Below are 21,596 nucleotides of genomic sequence, written 5' to 3'. Positions count from 1 at the left end.
TAGAGGCCACACACATTATAGGAATACCTTCTGTATAACTATTCTTTGAGGTTTGTTTCTATTCAGGTCAAGGCCTTGACATTCTAATTTAATTTGAACAATTCTAATCTTATTTTGTGAGGCAAACAGTGCGTGAGAGCAGGTAATACTGATAGAAGATGGATTGGCTTTATTCACTGAAACCCAAGTTAAAATTACTTTTGTCTCTCTCTCTCGCTATGTGTGTATATATCAATTGTTCCCAAACTGGGGTTTGTGAATCCCTGGGGGTTCATGAAATGTTACAGGGGGTTCTCGGGGGAAAATTCCCTAATGGCAGACAGAGGTGTCCCTAGGGACTGCGGGCAGCACAAAGGCCAGCAGCCCGGAGCCCCTGGACTTCCAAGAGCTAAGCAGATCAAAGCAAGCATATCTATCACACTGAGGAGATTTAAACTTCAAGACTCCTTCTAAGAAATGGAAAGGGAGATGGATATTTTTTGCTGTTTTTAAAATTAAATAGGCAGCTAGTATTGTATTTAAAATGATTACGAAGAACAAGTTTAAGCTTTGTTGTAACATGCGTTGTTTGCCTGGACTGCTCAAGACCTGAATGCTTGTGTAGGAGGAACTCTTTGAGTTGGCTCCTTAAATACTTTCATGCTCTTTCATATCTGATACTCCTTGATGAAACATAGGAGCCTTGTCTTATAACAGGCTTATTCAAACTGATACAAGCTATGAAAGTGAGATCTTGGAAGAGTGTTGCCGTTTTAATATAATAAAAATACTGTAATGATAAATAATAATTAGTGATAAATAGTGTGTAATAAGCATATCATAAAAACAAATTTTATATTTCCAAGATCACTACTTTTATAATTTATACTCAGGTGAAGGAGAAAATTCCTGGAAATATTCATTTTTAGGAAGGGGGGTGAGAGAGACGACATTTTTAATGAAAGGGGTTCACAGGTTGTTAAAGTTTGAGACCCACTGGTGTGTGTGGGTGTGTGTATATACATACATAGCTATAGCTATAGCTATAGCTATAGCTATTTACATACACACACATAGATGCAATCCACCATTATCTCAAGCCTTAAAAGCAGACTGAATTATATTTACAGATGCAAAAAGTAAATAATACTAGCTAAAAAACTTTCATCTTTTTGTTATCTTTCAGCACTACAAAATGTGTTGTTATTAATTATGACAACTTGGGATATCCTTGATATCCATATAAAAATTCAACCCCTTTTTAATCTTGCTAAAGGTTTGGCCTCAATGACTTCACACAGCATGGAATTCCACAGTTTAATTACACGCTGTATGAAAAAGCATTTCCTGTTAGTGGTTTTGAATTTCACACATTTTCATATTACTGAATGTCCTCTTGTTACTGTGTTATGAGACAGGAAGAACTAAAGCTCCAGATCTACATCATTTACATATCAGAAAGCATTAAAAAAGGCACAAACCCAATCTTGTCTCCCCCTTTCTTACAGATCATTGATAAAGGCTTTCCACTGTTCCTTAAAAAGCTCTGTTGAAATGGCTAACACTTGGATGAATGCATGAAGGCTACAGTCATCAGAACTTCCCCAATCACCTATTTTTCCAGTTGTTTATTTTATGCTCACCTGCAGTATTTCAGAGCTTAAAAAATAGTTTATACATATGTGTCCCCCCCCACGACTATTTGCAGTTTTTATTCAGCCATGGCTCCTTTGGGCTTCTGTCACTGTAGCAGTAGCATCTGGCATAAGATATTTTTTCTCTTAATCTTAACAAAAGAGCTCCGAGCTCCACTTTGACCACACAAAAAACCCAACACAAATGTTTTGTTCCGCCATGTTGTGCAGGAGCCTCCCCAGAGTAACCCCATACTCTCAGTGAACTTTCCCCTCTCAATCCCTCCCTTATCAGTATTGTTACACTCCCGCTTCCAGCTCACAGCACTCCATTTTGTTACACATGAAGTTAGACTGGCAACTTTTTGGACCATCCCATGCCTTCTTCTCTGTCAGCATGCACACTTTGTTGGCAATGCAATATGAAGAAACGGAATAATAAATGTTCTTTGTGCTTCTTGGGTTTGGCACCAGTAATTTCAAAAAGGAGCATCACGTTTCACACCAAGGTGAGATTGAGTTGGGTGGTTGGTGAGTTTTGTATTTTGGAAAAGGCTAGGGGGAAGGTACAGGACTGTTCTGTTAAAAGCCCAATCCCATCTTTTGTATAAGAAATAACTTTTTCACCTTTTGTTTGTTTGTTTGCAGATTTACGCTCTCATTTTAATATTCAACATCACTGGAGCTCACAGTATTGTCAGCCACTACTGTGGCATCTGATAGTGAAGGTAGAACAGAATAATTTGCAGGCTACCAACAACTGCTGTGAGTTGCCAGGTTCCTTCTTGTAATATAGGATGCAGGAAGAAAGCTAATGACTAAAGCTTCCTTCAACCCTACCCTCCACTATAAACATGTAGCTTGAAATACTCCAGGCAAAAATAATGAGTTCTCTCATTCAAAAGCAGCCCTGTATTTTTAAAAGTAAACGGTCAAAGCCCCAGTGATAGCTTGTGTGATTATTGACAGAATTACGGTCCTAGCTGCATAATTTCAGATTTTTAAAAAGCAAACCTACATACATAGTTTTCATCACTGGAGCACCTGTGCACCTCACAAATATTAGTGAATTTATCATAGCAATCCTCCTGTGAGGCAGGGAATCATCATTCCCATTTGTATAGATGGGAAAAGGCCCAGCGAGATTAAGAATCAGATTTCAAAACCACTCAGCATTATCCAAACTCTGCTCCCAGTGAAGGCAACAGAAATATTGACGTCAATGGGAGCAAAGCCAGGCTAACCGTAAGCACTTCTGAAAATTCCATCATCTGTGATTTGCCCAAGATTACACAGAAAGTCTACAGAGCTAGGAACTGAACCGTGATCCCCAGGCCCATGTCTTAGCCACAAAGCCATCCTCTCCTAGCAACTGTAGTAGCTTTTGCCCATCAAGAACAAGCTCCATGATGATTGCATATTTAAGCAGTGAAATCAGGAAATATCAGAGCTAAGACTGTACATGCAACTCTGGGTTTTTGATGCTCAGTCAGGGTCTTTGAGCTCTCAAGGACAGGTAGGAACCTCTAAAAGATCTCAGTGTAGCAGATCATGTCTACCTTGTATTCGGACTTTGAAAAGGGACAACAGCTTTCTCTTCAGTATCTCCATAAGTACCAATAAGAAAAACAAAAACACTTAACACACATTCAGAGTAGTTCTGTTATTTAGAAACGTGTACAAACTCTGCATGCAAGCTGATTGCTCATACACACAGAAAACTTAAGTCTATTCTGCTGTAAACAATGCAAATATGCTTCAGATGGGCAATATCCAACCATCCAATTCCAGAGTCTGCACAGCACAGCACAACTAACTGAATCAAAATGTAAAGGTCCATTCCTCATTGATCTTCTCTCCCTGAACAGGGGCAACTGCAGCTCAATGCAATGTATATCCCTCAGTGGCTGTCCTGTCAATGAGACATTTTGTAAGTTTTGCACAAACCAATTTCAGGACGTGCGACTGCAGCCTGAGCGTTGAATGAGAGAATGCACTGCACCATAAGACTAGGTGATCAGTCACCTGCAGTGCAGTCTGATGAATTATTGGTACACAACTGACACTACACTTTAGGAGTTTAACTTCAAAATCCCACACTTCCTATTTGGGATCTTTGCAAACCCTGCTCTCTCATTAAGCTGTGAATGTTAATGCCACTGGATAGACATTCTAGAGATCATCAGTATAGAGGAGAAAAGGATGGTTTTCTAGATAAAACCTGGGACTAGGATATCTGAGCTTGGTTTCCAGCTCTGACACAGACATCCTGTCTCACACTGGGGAAGTGGGGTTGGTGATACAAACTCTACCTCGGAGGGATGCTGTGAGGCTAAATTACATCTACACTACAGACTTCTGCCAGCACAGCAGTGTTGGTCAGGACAGTGAAGAGGTGAGATCCCTGGCGGACGTAGCTATGCGGCAGTAACCCTAGCATGGATACAGCTATACTGACAAAGCTGCACCTTTACTGGCATAGCTTGTTTCTCTCATGGGAGGGGTTTTACTACACTGGTGCAAAGTGCAGCTTTGCTGGTATAGCTGTGTCCACACTAAAAGTGCTTTGCTGGTATAGTATACTGTTATTCCTATACAGATGAAACACTCCTAGTGTTGACATGACCTTCTATTTCTAAAGTACTTTAAGGGCCTCAGCTAAAAACAACTGAGGAGAGTTGGCAGTTTTTCAAAGGGACACTATTAAGGGCCCAAAAGCAAGCTATTCCGCTGGTTAGGAAAGATAGAAAATGTGGCAAAAGACCACCTTGGCTTAACCACGAGATCTTGCATGATCTAAAAAATAAAAAGGAGTCATATAAAAAATGGAAACTAGGGCAGATTACAAAGGATGAATATAGGCAAACAACACAGGAATGCAGGGGCAAGATTAGAAAGGCAAAGGCACAAAATGAACTCAAACTAGCTACGAGAATAAAGGGAAACAAGAAGACTTTTTATCAATACATTAGAAGCAAGAGGAAGACCAAAGACAGGTAGGCCCACTGCTCAGTGAAGAGGGAGAAACAGTAACAGGAAACTTGGAAATGACAGAGATGCTTAATGACTTCTTTGTTTCGGTCTTCACCGAGAATTCTGAAGGAATGCCCAACATAGTGAATGCTAATGGGAAGTGGGTAGGTTTAGCAGATAAAATAAAAAAAGAACAAGTTAAAAATCACTTAGAAAAATTAGATGCCTGCAAGTCACCGGGGCCTGATGAAATGCATCCTAGAATACTCAAGGAGCTAATAGAGGAGGTATCTGAGCCTCTAGCTATTAACTTTGGAAAATCATGGGAGACGGGAGAGATTCCAGAAGACTGGAAAAGGGCAAATATAATGCCCATCTATAAAAAGGGAAATAAAAACAACCCAGGAAACTACAGACCAGTTAGTTTAACTTCTGTGCCAGGGAAGATAATGGAGCAAGTAATTAAGGAAATCATCTGCGAACACTTGGAAGGTGGTAAGGTGATAGGGAATAGCCAGCATGGATTTGTAAAGAACAAATCGTGTCAAACCAATCTAATAGCTTTCTTTGATAGGATAACGAGTCTTGTGGATAAGGGAGAAGCTGTGGATGTGGTATACCTAGACTTTAGTAAGGCATTTGATACGGTCTCGCATGATATTCTTATCGATAAACTAGGCAAATACAACTTAGATGGGGCTACTATAAGGTGGGTGCATAACTGGCTGGATAACCGTACTCAGAGAGTTGTTATTAATGGTTCCCAATCCTGCTGGAAAGGCATAACAAGTGGGGTTCTGCAGGGGTCTGTTTGGGGTCCGGCTCTGTTCAATATCTTCATTAACGACTTAGATATTGGCATAGAAAGTACGCTTATTAAGTTTGCGGATGATACCAAACTGGGAGGGATTGCAACTGCTTTGGAGGACAGGGTCATAATTCAAAATTATCTGGACCAATTGGAGAAATGGTCTGAGGTAAACAGGATGAAGTTTAACAAAGACAAATGCAAAGTGCTCCACTTAGGAAGGAAAAATCAGTTTCACACATACAGAATGGGAAGAGACTGTCTAGGAAGGAGTACGGCAGAAAGGGATCTAGGGGTTATAGTGGACCACAAGCTAAATATGAGTCAACAGTGTGATGCTGTTGCAAAAAAAAGCAAACATGATTCTGGGATGTATTAACAGGTGTGTTGTGAGCAAGACACGAGAAGTCATTCTTCTGCTCTACTCTGCGCTGGTTAGGCCTCAACTGGAGTATTGTGTCCAGTTCTGGGCACTGCATTTCAAGAAAGATGTGGAGAAATTGGAGAGGGTCCAGAGAAGAGCAACAAGAATGATTAAAGGTCTTGAGAACATGACCTATGAAGGAAGGCTGAAAGAATTGGGTTTGTTTAGTTTAGAAAAGAGAAGACTGAGAGGGGAAATGATAGCAGTTTTCAGGTATCTAAAAGGGTGTCATAAGGAGGAGGGAGAAAACTTGTTCACCTTAGCCTCTGAGGATAGAACAAGAAGCAATGGGCTTAAACTGCAGCACGGGAGGTTTAGGTTGGACATTAGGAAAAAGTTCCTAACTGTCAGGGTGGTTAAACACTGGAATAAATTGCCTAGGGAGGTTGTCGAATCTCCATCTCTGGAGATATTTAAGAGTAGGTTAGATAAATGTCTATCAGGGATGGTCTAGACAGTATTTGGTCCTGCCATGCGGGCAGGGGACTGGACTCAATGACCTCTCGAGGTCCCTTCCAGTCCTAGAATCTATGACTCTATAAGGGCATTACATAAGTGAAACAAGCCTATTTGTAGGAAGTGGTCCTAAAATATTTCATTTCTCTCACTGTGAAAGTATTGCAATGGGTCAAATTCTGCTTTCAGGGACATTGGCGCAACCAAGTCACAAACATGTGGAAAGCGAATAGGCAATCCCTCCCATGCTACTCACCAAGGGCTTGTCTACACTAGCTACACAGCTGTACTGGCAATCCCTCCCACTGGAGAGTCAGCTTATAGTGCACTTTTGCCAAGACAGCTCATATCAGTTCCGCTAATGGAACAAACTATGCTGGCAGGAGCACTTCTTTGTTGATATAACTGTATCTATACTAGGGCTTTTGTTGGCATAGTTATGTCAGTTAGGGGTTGGATTTTTTCACATAGCTGTGCCAGCAAAACTTTGAAATGCAGAGCAGGGTTTGAAATAGATGGCAGAAGAGTCTCTCTTTCCATCTCTCCATCACAGGCTAATAATGCCACTATTGCAGCTCTCCAATGTTATTGCATGGAATAAAAACCCAGATTATCTCCTTTGGCAGCACACAGTGCAAAATATCATGGCTCCAAACTGGGGCCTTACCCTGTATTTACACATAATTGGTTCCCGAGCTGATGGGCAAAAACAAAGTAGTATAATTTCAATTTATTTATCAAAGTACAGAAACAAGATTCCGTTATCTCAAAGCTGAGTTCTATGAGGATCTGGATGTTCAGGGTAATGGAATACAGGGCATGTCACATCCAGATTGCCAGCATGACACCAGCCTAGTTCAGTGGAGACCAAAACCCGACAATGGCTGGTGGTTTAAGTCTAGCTCTTTGTAAATTTGTCTAAAAAAAAAAAAAAAAATTCACACACCATCAGATTTGGCAATAATTATTTTTCTACCTGCAGAGACGTAATGAATAACCTATGACAGGGTGTGCATTCATAGGCCAGCAGCATACACTTCAGATTTAAGGAAGAATACCAAAGTTCAAGTGTCATCCACAGAAGAAATGCATTAAATTCTCATCAACACACACCCTGCCCTGGGTTATTGCTGTTAGAATATGGCTCTTTCATTTTACATTTCATTTTAAAATAGTTTTTTGGGGGAATGGCAGAGGTCTTTATGTCCTTGGAGCTGCAGTGTTAGATACACTAGCAGCGTGCTGATTCAGCAGATCTCAATGTTATTCATAAAGAGAGACCACAGGCTTGGTTCAGTGGAGAAGGCGCTTGGCCAGGTTTATTGTTGCCAAAGCATGGTACTAGTGCCCCCTGGGAGCTACAGGTACACTAACATGTGACAAGTACCAGCTCAATCAACAGAACATGATGCTGTTTTGTTGATTGGCCAGCACAAAAGGAGAATGCCCTTCCTTCCATTCTCCCTTTATACCCAGATACAAACAAGTTACCTATTACATTTCATATGCTTTTTGTTATTATCCTGTGCCTTGTACCTTCCAGTGTGAACAAAACATCCTCATCCATTATCCTGTCATTCCCTCCCTCTGCTTTTAGGAGACAGAGCAGAGGCTGCACTGCCCCTTACTTTAAACTCCTAGGCAAAAATTAATGAAGGAATCCATAGCAACACTGCCTATTTACTCCGAACAACAAATACACACATTCCTATTCTAGACCACCAGGCTGTGTAAGAGCCTTTGTTGAGTAATCACTTACTGTTACCTCCCCATTATTCTTCCTCCATCCCCTTCCTACTGTCTTGGTACCTCTGTGATACAACATGTTTAATTTAGTCTGTAAGTGTCTCAGGACAGGGAGCATGTCTTCCTTCTGTTTGGGGAAGTGCCTGGCACACCTCTGAGCCCCTTTAATTAGAAACAAATATTTTAATTATTAAAATTAAATAAGATACTATTATTCAGGGCAGACACAATATACATCTAACAGGTACACCTGCAAGCATGAAGGAAACAACACTATGATAATTGCTATTCTTTGTGTTAAGCTTGTTAGAGATGAGAGCTTTGCCTTGTTATTCTGTTTGAATTGTACTGAAGTGCTGGAATAAGATTACTTGAATGCCATCCACTCTCACAGAACTAAGATGCAGATCTCAGGAGACTTTCTCAAGTGGCCAAATAGGTTACCTGAGACCAAAAAGGATCAGAATGAGCTTGTGCTACAGCTATAGAGGGCCCATCGTGGACAGATGCTAGTGTATAAATATCACACTAGTGTAATATAAATAGTGTCTGAGACAGGGGAAGAGCCCATCCAAAAATCTCTAGAATCCCTACAAGAGCTACTGTAACACTGCATGAGAATAAGCCTCTCATTGCTTGTCTTTGCCCACTCTCATTGGTTTGGCTACTTTTAAGGCATAAGGTCACACCAACAAACAATATGACCGTCAAAATTGAATGAATCATCTTCTATGTTGTCCACCATATGCATAATTTATTTTTAAAAATGCCCTAAGAATTTGTAAAAGTGAAAGTTTTACTCACATATGGGTAAAGCTACAATTTTGTCATGGATATTTTTAGTAAAAGTCAGGGACAGGTCATGGGCAATAAACAAAAAATCATGGAAGCCGTGACCTGACTTTTACTAAAAACATCCCTGACAAAATGGGGAGGAAGGAGAGTCCAGCACCCTGCCCCCCCCCCCCCCCGCAGCAACAGGGACCCCATTGCCCAGTGGCAGGGAGGGGTCCCCCTGCCCCTGTGTGGGGCTCGGAACTGCAGGAGGGAGAGGCCCTTTGCCAGCCACTGAGCAGCTCCGGGATCCAGGGCCAGTGCAAGGAAGTTTCGCGCCCTAAGCGAAACTTCCACCTTGCGCCCCACCCCACCCCCCAGCCAACCCTGCCCCCCCACGGCAGCTAACCCAGCCCCCCACCCAGGGAGCCCGCCACCACCCCCGCCCGGGGAGCCCCCACCCCACAGCAGCTACCCCCCCTCTGCAGCTAACCCCACCCAGGGAGACCTCCCCCCTCCGTGGCAGCTAACCATGGGGAGACCCCCCCCGTGGCAGCTAACCCCGCCCGGGGAGACTCCCCACCCCACGGAAGCTAGCCCCACCCGGGGAGGGCCCCCCTCTGCAGCAGCTAACCCCACCTGGGGAGACTCCCCCCCCGCGGCAGCTAACTCCGCCCGGGGAGCCCGTCCCAGCTCCGCCTCCTCCGCTGAGCACGCCGGCGCCACTCTAATTCTTCTCCCCTCCCAGGCTTGCGGCGCCGATTGGAGGAGACTTAGAGTGGGGGCTGTGTGCTCAGTGGAGGAGGCAGAGTGGAGGTGATCTGGGGCGGGGAGTGGTTTCCCTGTGCGCCTCCCCCCGTTACTGCAGGCGGCCCTCCCCGCGCCCCCTGCCCCAGCTCACCTCCACTCCACCTCCTCGCTCGAGCGGGCTTTTAGGCGCCCCAGGCGGCCGTCTAGTTTGCCTAAATGGTTGCACCGGCCCTGCCGGGATCCCTCTGCCGCTGCCGGCTGGAAGCTGTAGGAGGGCCAGCTGAGCAGCTGCAGGGGGTCCCCTGCCAGCAGCTGGAGAGCTGCAGCTGCCCTACCCCTCCCCCCCGTCCGCAGCCACTGAGCAGCTCCAAGGTCCCTCTGCCACCAGCAGCTGGGAGCTGCAGGGGGATCCCTGCCAGCAGCGGTGGCTGGGCAGCTCAGGGATCGTTGCCAATGGCAGCAACTAGTCAGTTGCGGGGGGTCCTGCCATCCACAGCTGCTGTTCAGCTGCGGAGGGATCCCCTGCCACCCATGGAGGCTGGGCTGCTGTGGGGTCCCCCACTGCCAGAAGCAGGGGCGGCTCCAGGCACCAGCACTCCAAGCACGTGCGTGGGGCGGCAAGCCGCGGGGGGCGCCCTGCCGGTCCCTGCAAGGGCAGCAGTCAGGCAGCCTTCAGTGGCTTGCCTCCGGGAGGTCCGCCGGTCCCATGGATTCGGCGGCAATTCGGCAGCGGGTACGTTGAATCCACGGGACGGGGACCTCCCGCAGGCATGCCGCCGAAGGCAGCATGCCTGCTGTGCTTGGGGCGGCAAAAAAGCTAGAGCCACCCCTGGCCAGAAGCAGCTGGTCAGCTGTGGGGCCCCCACTGTCACAGAGGTCGCGGAAGTCACGGATTCCGTGAGTTCCGCAACCTCTGTGACATAATCTTAGCTTATCGTATGGGTAATCATATTGCCTTCTAGTGGTTTTCCTGTAGACGTTAAAAGACTTAATGCTACTAAAACTACCAGAGATCCCTTGGTAGCTGAAGTGCTGACTGCGCATGTTTACGAAGCAGCATGTCTTGAATTCTGTCCCCACTGCCCTGGTTGACCAGTCTTGTGTGACCATGCTATGGAGATTAGTTGGTGACCACAAAGCTCCTACATCTGTAGAATCATTATGCTAAAGAAAGAATGAGTGCATAATGTCAACCTACAACAAAGAGAAAACACTTATAGAAGTGAGCACCTTAAACATAATGGTAATAGGAGATGGAACTTCAAAGAATTACACAGGCACATATATAAAAAGCAAAACCATACCAATCTCAGCTTCATACTTGGACACCAGCCCCTCCTCTTGAGAGTGGTTTCACAGCTACTCATCCATGAAAGAGAGTTATGACATTTTTGCTGAAGAAGGAAGTCATTTTAGTTTAGTTACTACCTACAATGCATTTTAAATAAGGCCATGGGGGCTCTGCATGAAACTCTACAAAACCCATAAAAAAAAAAAAATCCACCGAACCCACTACATCCCCTCAGGGCTCCACAAGCAGGCAGGAAGACCAGCCCAGGAAAGCACGTTTTGACGGATGTCACATCACGGTTAAGATATCTCTTATACAAAATTATCTCCAGTTAGAAATCCTGTATCAGAGACATGTTGACACAATTTAAAAGATGAGGCTAGTGAGTGAGTATTCCCCATGCTCACTGCTCCAACCTGACAAAGTGATTACTGAAAATGAAAGTAAGTTTCACCTTTACCTGAGGTTTTTAATTTACTGGTAAGAAACAGTCAGAATCTGCCTCTCAAATTCCTGCTGCAAGGAAGTGAACAGTACAGTCTACAGCATTGTCTTTGGTCTGTAATATTTCAAAAGTTAAGTAAATATCCCACAGGGCAATATTCTATTCCAAGACAGAGCAGTCTACTTAAATCAGACATGGCACTTGGAGGCTTTATAACACCCTTGCTATGTTACCCAACCCTTCCTAAGGCATTCTTCTCCCTCTGCCCCCTCCCCCAAGCAGCCACTGCTAGGCCACATCGACAATGACGATTTTCAGAAATCCCTCGAAAGTCGGTCTGCCACTGCTCCATCAGATCTAGCAACGGTGAAAGCACTAGCATAAAGCAGGGCAGCAGGGAGTTCTACCACTGTTGTCAAACCCTGTTCCAAATAGATTGACTAGGAGGGTGGTGAAGCACTGGAATGGGTTCCCTAGGGAGGTGGTGGAATCTCCTTCCTTAGAGGTTTTTAAGGTCAGGCTTGACAAAGCCCTGGCTAGGATGATTTAGTTGGGGATTGGTCCTGCTTTGAGCAGGGGATTGGACTAGATGACCTCTTGAGGTCCCTTCTAACCCTGATATTCTGTGACTCCAGTCCTTCCACCACTGCGAGTTCTGGTGGAGTTTCCAAAAGGGCTGGTAGGGTTTAACAGAGAGGTGAGTGGAGCAGGCATCTCTGAGGAGTGGAAAGACATTGGGAGTAGGAGTGTTCATGCTATATAGGTTGAAATGGAGGGGGGGGCGGGTGATAAAGTTACTTTCTTCATTTGGGACCAACTGCTGCCCCCTGCTTTCCGAGACATATTTGTATGACTTTCAAGTTTTATTGCAGTGCTTTGGTCGACTGTTTGCTATTTTACACACCTTTTAGGATGTCTGACTGCTTCCCTTTCCTATTCCACATCTTACCAAGAATGGCATATCACTGACCTGAGTTTTTTAGTCCCCTAGCAGAGCGCAACAGCCCATACTCATTTGTGAGTGTCATGTTTTTCCACTCTAATCCACAGAGGAGAATTCCTTTTGACAAGCCAGAGTGAATTTAATTGAGCTATGTCATATGCCATTAGATAAAGTTTCAAATTTGGCAAACATCAAAAGTGCCTTAACTCAGGCTTGCATATAATTTTTACTAGCTTCCTACACGATTTCTTATCATTCCATATAAAATAGGGAAATTGCTTTTTTACATTTGCAAATAAAAATGGCAGAAAGGTACAAGGCTAATTCCATAATTACACTGTAATACAGATATACCCCCCCACTCGTCTTCTCTGCCTTTCCCATATGTAGGGCCCAATGTATATTGCGTAGAATGTGATTGTACAGGACTGCACAAATTATCCCATCATTTATTGCTTTGCCAAAAGGCCACATAAATCTCAGTGGGTGCTGAATAAATCCACTAAAATGGCCATTTTCGTCATCATTTAGCCCCTCGGCTTCTCCAGCTACCTTTTAGCATTCCTTCTCCCTGTCTGTCCATTAACCCCACAAAAACGGTTTGGCACATTTGCTGCACCTCTTTCTGTACTGCTGCCCTTAAAAGCAAAGTAGGAAGCTATGAGGGAGATTCTTTGCAATTCAGCACACCAGGAATCAACCTTCTCTCAGGCTTGGTCTACACTAGGAACTCATGTTGGTATAACTACGTCGCTCAGGGGTTAGAAAATCCACCTCCCTGAGCGATGTAGTTATGCCGCCCTAACCCCCAGTATAGACAGTGCAATGTCAACAGGAGGGTTTCTCCCATCAACATAGCTAGAGCCTCTCAGGGAGGCTGACAGGAGAAGCTCTTCCGTTGGCACAGGTAGTGTCTTCGCTAAGCACTACAGTGACGCAGCTGCACCAGTTCTGTCCCCACACTGCAGCCCTGTAAGTGCAGACAAGCCCTCAGAGGAAGAGGGCAGAAAGTGCTGAAGCACTGTCTGGAGGGGGAGCAGAAGGCGGCTTACAGTAAGAAGCAATTGCTATGCACAGCCTTTCAGAAGTGAAACTTTGGCAGCTACCTCCTCTTGCAATTTTCATGCTGTTCTCCTCAAGACAGTGTGTCTCAGCTCTCTTCTGATCCTTGTGCTAGTGCATGATCCCCGAACTTCCAACCAGCCTACACTCCAAAAAAATCTCTCTTGGACCTCCTAGGTTCCCCAGGAGCAGTACTCCCCTTCTACAATGCAAGTAACCAACATGCATTAGCTACAGGTTGTCATTTTGTGGTGCTTTAGCCTTAGTTAAAAACATGCTTTTGGGAGATTAGTGAAGGATTTCATAATCACTTAAAATCGCTGCATGACTCAGTGCAGATCCCAAATAAATCAGGAGGCCTTGCTGCATAACTTAGGTCTAATATGACACACAGTACACAGGGACTTGCCCATATGCCGTGATTTAGGGAAGCCTAACTTTCAAGAACTCTTCTGTTGTGCATCTCCTGAGTTATCTTCAACTATGCAGCTTAACCATGTTTAATTTGATTCCTGAGTAAGTGAGATTCTTGGTTTTCCATTTCAATTCCCACCGGGCAAATAAAACTGATGGAAAACATTTTGAGAAGGGTACTGTGATTTCATCCAGTTGACTTTGTAGCCTGAGATGACTCCAAATTCAGATATTATATTTAATGTTTTTAGGACAGATGCTGTTGGGTCTTTTCAGAGGAGTAGACTATCATCTGCATACATTAGCAACTTGTGTGCCTCCACAGAACACCCTTCATATCCTCCTTGGTTCTCAAAGATACTGCTGCTGACAATACAATGCCAGTGGAGCAAACCAAGCTCATGGCCGGGTTCCCCCACACAAGCGGCAAGCAGGATTGTGGAAGCCCACACAGCAGAGTGCCTCACCACATGTGGCGTGGAGCAGAGTCTCCCAGAGGTACCTTTTATGCATCCTCCCACACCCAGGGCTAAGGTTTAGAGCTCTGCATGATTACAAAATTTGTCCCTGCATCCGATCCGTGATCTGCAGATATAAAACGGATATCCGTGGATTTGCAGGGCTCTACTGAGGTCCACCAGTACAAGGAATCATTAAATCACTGCATCTCTCCCAGAGTGGAGGCCCCTGAGTTTTGGAGGCTACCATGGCCTCAGGCCTACAGTTACAGCTCTGGGGTGGTTCCACTGCTGCTCCATAGCCTTAATGGTGTGGGATTGTCTCTCCTCTCCCATTGGCCTGGCCAGAACCCCTCTGTGCACAACATAATGTGGACAGTGATAGCAGTGATGTGACATCTTCATTTTGTTTCCCCTATGTAGTACAGAGGGAGGAACAGGAAACTGTAAACCATTGGTTTGAACTGTAGTAATGAGACGAGAACAAACCACTAGTTTATATTGTCCCCAAAGCCAACTTTCCCTGATAAGTAGTACAGTAAATTCCTATTGAATACAGTCTAAAAATGTTCTGGCATCTACCAAAGTTGCTGCCATTAGTTCTAGTTCTTGTCTCCCACTTGAAGTGCAATAAGCCTCTGGAGATCAGTTGACTCTTACCGGCTGTACATGAAGCCTTCTCCGACATACTGAGATTCAGGATTATTTTATCGCAATGTATCTGGCCCGCTAGCATCTATACTTGTACAAGAGAGAAGTGTGAAATATCCTATTTTACTGGGTGAGGTTCTGTGGCCTGTGTTATATAGGAGCTCAGACCAGATGATCACAAAGGACCCTGCTGGTTTTACAATCTATGAATGTAAGGGTTGCCACGCCGCCTGCTTCCGGGGGGTGGGGGGGGGAGGAGGGCGGAGTGGGCATATACAAAAGGATTTTCAAACAGAAGCAGATCTGGAATGGGGAGACAGTAAGGGCTCCAAAAACGAGGTTGATAGTCATACTTTTTTTTTTTTTAAACAAGGACCTAAAAGAACATTATTTTATTTGTATTCATTTTGCCATAGCTGCTGCTGCTATAAAGAAGTTCATATTTTGGTATATAAGCCAAATTACTTTAAAGCAATTTTGATGCAACGCCCTACTGCAGTAAGGCAATATCAATTATTTCTTTCTAAGTGTGACTGGGGGTCAGCTTCAAGTTCAGGCTACGCAGGCTAGGATTCACAGGGCAAAGACAGCTGACAGACTCCTCTGGGGATACCTTGTCCATTCCAACGCCAAACTGCTGCCCCTTCATCCATAGACACAGGCAATGGGGAATGACAGGGTGTGAACTGCTATATTAATTCCATTCTGCCTGCATGGGACTGAAGGCTGGACTCTACCATCAGAGCTAGGTGTGCGTACACAGCACTCTCACCCGGAGAATCTTACTGAGATTACAAAATGTGAGTTTTCAAAAACTTTACTGCTTACATAAACATGCCATGTCTCTATAAAATATTTTCCAATCATAACAAGATTCCTACATTGGGGTCTGTGGAGAGCTGGCTAGTCATATGGTGCCTGACTCGCCTCCTACTTTCCAGCAGCTAAATTGCATTAAACCAAGTTAAAAAGACATTAATTAATCTTCTACGTAAGAAATTACTATTGTTGCCACAGGGATATTGGAAAAAAGAGGGGACAACCTTTGCATTGGTACACGGACCACGCTATAAAAAAGCTTGGGAACCCCAGCAGGGTAATATATAACCATTAGAGCCTTAACAAATTCAGGGTCCATTTTGATCAATTTCATGGCCAGAGGGTTCTAAAATTGGTCAATTTCACATTTTCAGATGTTTACATCTGAAATTTCATGGTGTTTTAACCCTGGGGGTCCCAACCCAAAAGGGGGTCACAAAGCTGCTGTGAAAGGGGGGGGTGTCGCAGGATTGCCACCTTCACTGCTGGGTTCTGAAGGCAGCATCTGCAGAGCTTCCTGCAACTGGGGGAGATTCCTGGAAGTGGGTCTAATCTCCCTCGTGCTGCTGGGAGCGTCCCTGCCAGAGGCCCCTACTTGCTAGCTGGGCTGGGGAGGGATAGGACTTCTTCTTCCCCTGCACAGCTGCTCTCGGGGGGAGATCAGACCCATATCCGGGTACCTCCTCTGGCTGGAGGAAACTCCGCATCCGCTGCCTTCAGAGCTGGACTCTGAAAGCAGCGCAGCTGTGGAGCTTCCTGCAGCCAGAGGAGGTACCCGGTGGTGGAGGTGGGTCTGATCTCCCTCTTGCTGCTGGGAGCCTTCAGAGCTGGCAACAGCCATGGAGCTTCCTGCAGCTGGGGGAAGATACCCGGAGGTGGGTCTGATCTCCCCCCGAGACCAGCCATGCAGGGGAAGAGAAAGTCCTTCCCTCCCCAGCCTTGCTGACTAGCAGCTGGAGCCCGGTGAACAGTAGGAGTTCCCAGCCCTGCCCCTCCAACAGCTAGATTTTATGGGGGAAGTCTGATTTCACAGTCTGTGATGTGTTTTCCATGGCCGTGAATTTGGTAGGGCCCTAATAATAATGAACTAGCTCAGGGGTTCTCAAACTCGGGGTTGGGACCCCTCATGGGGTCATGAGGTTATTACATGGGGGGTCACGAGCTGTCAACCTCCACCCCAAACCCCGCTTGCCTCCAGCATTTGTAATGGTGTTAAATATATTAAAAAGTGTTTAATTTATTAGGGGGGGGGTAGCACTCATAGGCTTGCTGTGTGAAAGGGGTCGCCAGTAAAAAAGTTTGAGACCCACTGAACTAGCTTTGTAATACTGCATACAGATGTGGTCACTCCATTTAAAAAAAAGATATATTGGAATTGGAAAAGGTTCTGAAAAGGGCAACAAAAATGATTAGGGGTATGGAACTGCTTCCATATGAGGAGCGATTATAAGACTGGGATTTTTCAGCTTGGAAAAGAGATGACTAAGGGGGGATATGAGAAAGGTCTATAAAATCATGACTGTGGAGAAAGTAAATAAGGAAGTATTATTTACTCCTTCTCATAACACAAGAACTAAGGGTCACCAAATGAAATCAATAGGCAGCTCATTTAAAACAAATAAAAGGAAGTATTTCTTCACACAACACACAATCAATCTGTGGAACGCTTTGCCAGAGGATGTTATGAAGGCCAAGACTATAACTGGGTTCAAAAAAGAAATAGATAAATTCATGGAGGATAGGTCCATCAATGGCTATTAGCCAGGATGGACAGGGATGGTGTCCCTAGCCTCTGTTTGCCAGAAGCTGGGAATGAGCGACGGGATGCATCACTTGATGATTACCTATTCTGTTCGTTCCCTCTGGGGCACCTGGCATTGGCCACTGTTGGAAGACAGGATACTGGGCTAGATGGACCTTTGCTGTGACCCAGTATGGCCGTTCTTATGTAAGTGTGAACTCACCCTCTACTAGACAGAATCAGAACTGTCCAATCATATGTCAAAAGCTTCATACTGCTGACCAAGGTATCTTATACTTCAAGTGCTGTCCTTCTAAGCACAGAGATCTGAATTCTACCTCTGCTGTTCTCAGGAGTTCAAAGCAGCGAGAGTGTGCAGCACAGTAATAGCGGTGATGTGCTAGATGGCCACAGATTTGTTGCCGTGTTTATAAATGCAATCCTAGGTGAGACATGTCTAGTAGAAAAGTATTAATGCCATTGTACAAGGCAATGGTAAGACCTCAATAGGAATACTGTGTATCATTCTGATCACCCATGTTCAAGAAAGTTGAATTTAAACTGGAACATATGCAGAGAAGAGATACTAGGATGATCATGGGAATGGAGGAACTATTTTATGAGAGAAGACTGGAAGAGCTCGGTTTGTTTAGCCTAGCAAAAAGAAAGCTGAGAGGGATATGATTGCTCTTTACAAATATATTAGGGGAGTAAATACTAGGGATGCTGAAGAGCTAGGTAAGCTAAAGCACAATGTTGGCACAAGAACAAATGGATGTAAACTGTCCATGAACAAATTCAGGCTGGAAATTAGAAGAAGGTTTCTAACCATCAGAGAGGTGAGGTTTTGGAATAGACTCCCAGTAGGAGCTATCGGGGAACGCAACTCAATTAGTTTTAAGAGCGAGCTGGACAAATAGATGAGAGTGATTATAAGATGGAGTTGCTTTTGATGGTAGGGGGCAGGGCTCAATAGCCCTAGGGCTCACTTCCGGTTTAAATTCAGAAAAGCTCATGCTTCCAGGTTTCAGCCGACACCTGCGGGGGTCAGGAAGGGACCCTCCAAAAGTATGTATTTAGTGAGGGTTGTTTTTTTTTTTAATCTCCTTCCTCTGAAGCATCAGCGATGGGCACAGCTGGAGATGGAACACTGGGTAGGGTGGGCCAGGACTGTGAGGTGCCATTGAGTGTTCTCTCTCTCAGGTGCTTGGCTGGCTGGTTCTTGCTCACATGCTCAAGGTCTAACTGCTCATCATACATTGAGTTTGGAAGGAATTTTCCCCCAGGTCAGACTGGCAGTGACTCAGGATTTTTCCACCTTCCTCGGCAGCATGTCAGGACATGTCACTTGTCCGGATTAACTGGGTATATCTCAATTATTTCCCTGCTATCGCAGGCTCCTCAGGCACTGGTGCACCTCAATCCATCCTATTCTCTGCCTGTGGCACATAGGCTTTAATATTTTGGTCTAATTTCAGTTGTTGGGTTTAGTTTACAAATGCTGGGTGGTGGTCTGTAATATATAGGAGGTCAGATTAGAAGACCTGGTGGTTCCTTCTGGCCTTAAACTCTATGACTCTAAAACTGACAGGAGAATAGAAGGGAACAAGAATTCAGGGCTGTCACTAATTACAAAATACATTGCTAAGAACCTAAAAAAGAAAAGAGTCAACTTCAGTTTTCAGCCAAAACTATGATGCTTTAGCATTGCAATTGTAACTGTAATTAAGTTTGCAATAACAATTTTAGGGGGGAAAAGATTTCCCTGTGTTTTCTAATTTGTTTACTTGGCACATCTGACTGCACACTGTGTACAGTCAGTTTTACTCTTGTCCCTGTAGAGTCACCTAGGTTCCCCTGTTTGCATAGTCTTTCACAAGGTAATGGGGGAGAGAAAAAACATTTAAAAAAAAATAGGAATACGTAATTGTATAACCACAAAAACTGGCAGGGGAATTCATGGGGGTGCAGGACTAAAAACTGTTCTTATTTTTCAATAATAGCAAATTGACTTTGTCCCTTTACATTCAGAATAGTTAAATATTATGTATTAAAGTCACTGCTCATGAATTTTAGAGCCTTGTGAAATTGGTATATACAGCATGACATAACACTGGGATCCTCTCTCCCTACACACCAGATATGACATCACTAATTCACATAACATTTCATAACCCAGTGAATAAACTACTTCTCCAGATTGTCTGTAGTGCTCATTATGACTGCAATTATGTAACAAAATGCTGAACAGCGTGCAGTTATTGCAGTTATTAATCATTCTGGTTTTGTTTCAATTACTTGCATTATAGCCTGCTGGATAGACTGCATTATGCCACAAACTGAATGTCAAAGCTAAATGACATGTCTGTGAATCTACTGTTTTAAGGGCCTTTCATCATAATTTACCCTTTCAATTCATATTCTGATAATCTGAAAAAAGATGAAAAGCTCGTGTCAATATAGTCGCTGACCTTTGCAGTAAACAGAAGACAGTTCTTACCAGTAAACAACTTGGCAAATAAGAAACCTGTTTCGCCAGAGCTTGGACTAGTCCCTGCTTAAGACGACGGACTCTGCATACAAATCAGATCTTACAGAAAACCAGCGATTTCTGGACCGATTTGGAAATAAAAAAGGCAGGAGTGAAGAGACCTTGGAAAAGGACCTTTCAAACTAACCATTACTGAGCAGAATATTTTTCAAAGTACTTTACTTAAAAAGATGTATGATTTTAAAGAAAGAAAAAACGAATCAACTACACAACAGGAAATACTTCCCCCCCAGCCGCCCTTCCACATCCTGTATCCAGTCGCCCTAACCCCACCCCTTGTTTCCCCCGGGGAAATCCCTGCAAATCCACAGATATCCACTTTATATCCACGGGTATCCACATCCGCGGATACCCGTGGATCATTTTTGCAGATCACGGATTGGATGAGGATCCAAATTTCATGTCTAGAGCCCCACCAATTTGTGGATATCTGTGGGTGTCCATGGATGCAAATTTTGTATCCGTGCAAATTTTCTACCCCCAGGCTCTCTGTGCCAAGGTGCTAGAGCTGGTGTGCACCATCATGGGCTGGACCATGGAGTACATCTGGGAGCATGTGCTGGCCTGGATACAGGCACAGGGAGGATGGGTGTGTCCAGACCCCTCCCTCCCCCCGGCTAGCCACCAGCCATCTGGAAGAGGTAAGCAAATGAGGTAATGTCCTAATTTACATAGGCAGTGAATGTGCGTGGATCATTTGCATATTTACCCTCATGCCAGCCTTCCACTTCCTGCAGCTTCTCCCAGAGCAAGGGTTCAAACCCAGAAGTCCTGACTCCCAGGGCTGCTGCTGCTCTAACCCACTAGACCCCGTTTCCTTTCCCAGAGCTGAGGAAGGAACGCAGGTGTCCTGTCTCTCAGCCTAGTGTCCAAACCACTAGACCATGCAGCCTCCATGTAACGCTCAACCAGTTGTGCAGTGTCACCCACAGCCAGCCACATACTAGCCATATTGACATGATAGTTCAAAGACCCTACCCCCCGCACTGCTTCCTGCTGATCGCTTCCACTCCCCTCTCCCTCCAGGAAGGCCTGCTCTCCTACTTTGGTGCTCCCACCTGGCAGACTATCACCTTCTTTGCACAGGACTCCTCACTGCCTATCTCAGCATCTGGAAGATGTTTTAGACCAAGGACAGGGGTTGGGGTGGGGGGCGTTCCCTGTCACCTGGACAGCGCTGGGTTTGCCGGGGGCACTGGCTCCCTCATTCACTCACCGTTCTGCAATAGTTCTTTTTTTAGAGCAGTGACTAGGTGGAAGTAACAGATACTCATGACAGTGGCTGACTAGCAGATAAGCCATGGACAAAACTAGTCCCTGCTGGGGTAATAGGGAGAAGACTCTTTCCAATGCTTCAAGCCCCATGATAAGCTACTCCATGTTAGGAACGTGAGCAAAGTAAATTCACTCCTGTTCCTTTTGCTTCGCCTCTCCCATGCATTGGGACCCCTGTTTCCCCCACCCCTCTCCTGAATAAGACTCATCCCACCTCCATAGTCCCATGCTGCTGAGCACCCACTTGCTCCCAGTACACCAACAGCATCCTGCTTCCTACACAAGGTTCCTTTGGGCTTCATGAGTTAAATGCACAAAATAAGTTAGATGCCTAAGTGCCTAGTTTAGGCACCTAAGTCCTGGTTTTGGCACTACTGTGATACACAACCCTCCTACCCCCTC

This window comes from Terrapene carolina, unplaced genomic scaffold, assembly GCF_002925995.2.
Source record: "Terrapene carolina triunguis isolate 2854851 unplaced genomic scaffold, T_m_triunguis-2.0 Scaffold558, whole genome shotgun sequence".
In the NCBI taxonomy this organism is placed as follows: Eukaryota; Metazoa; Chordata; order Testudines; family Emydidae; genus Terrapene; species Terrapene triunguis.
The sequence above is the reverse complement of the archived record's forward strand: the minus strand, read 5'-3'. Positions refer to the sequence as shown.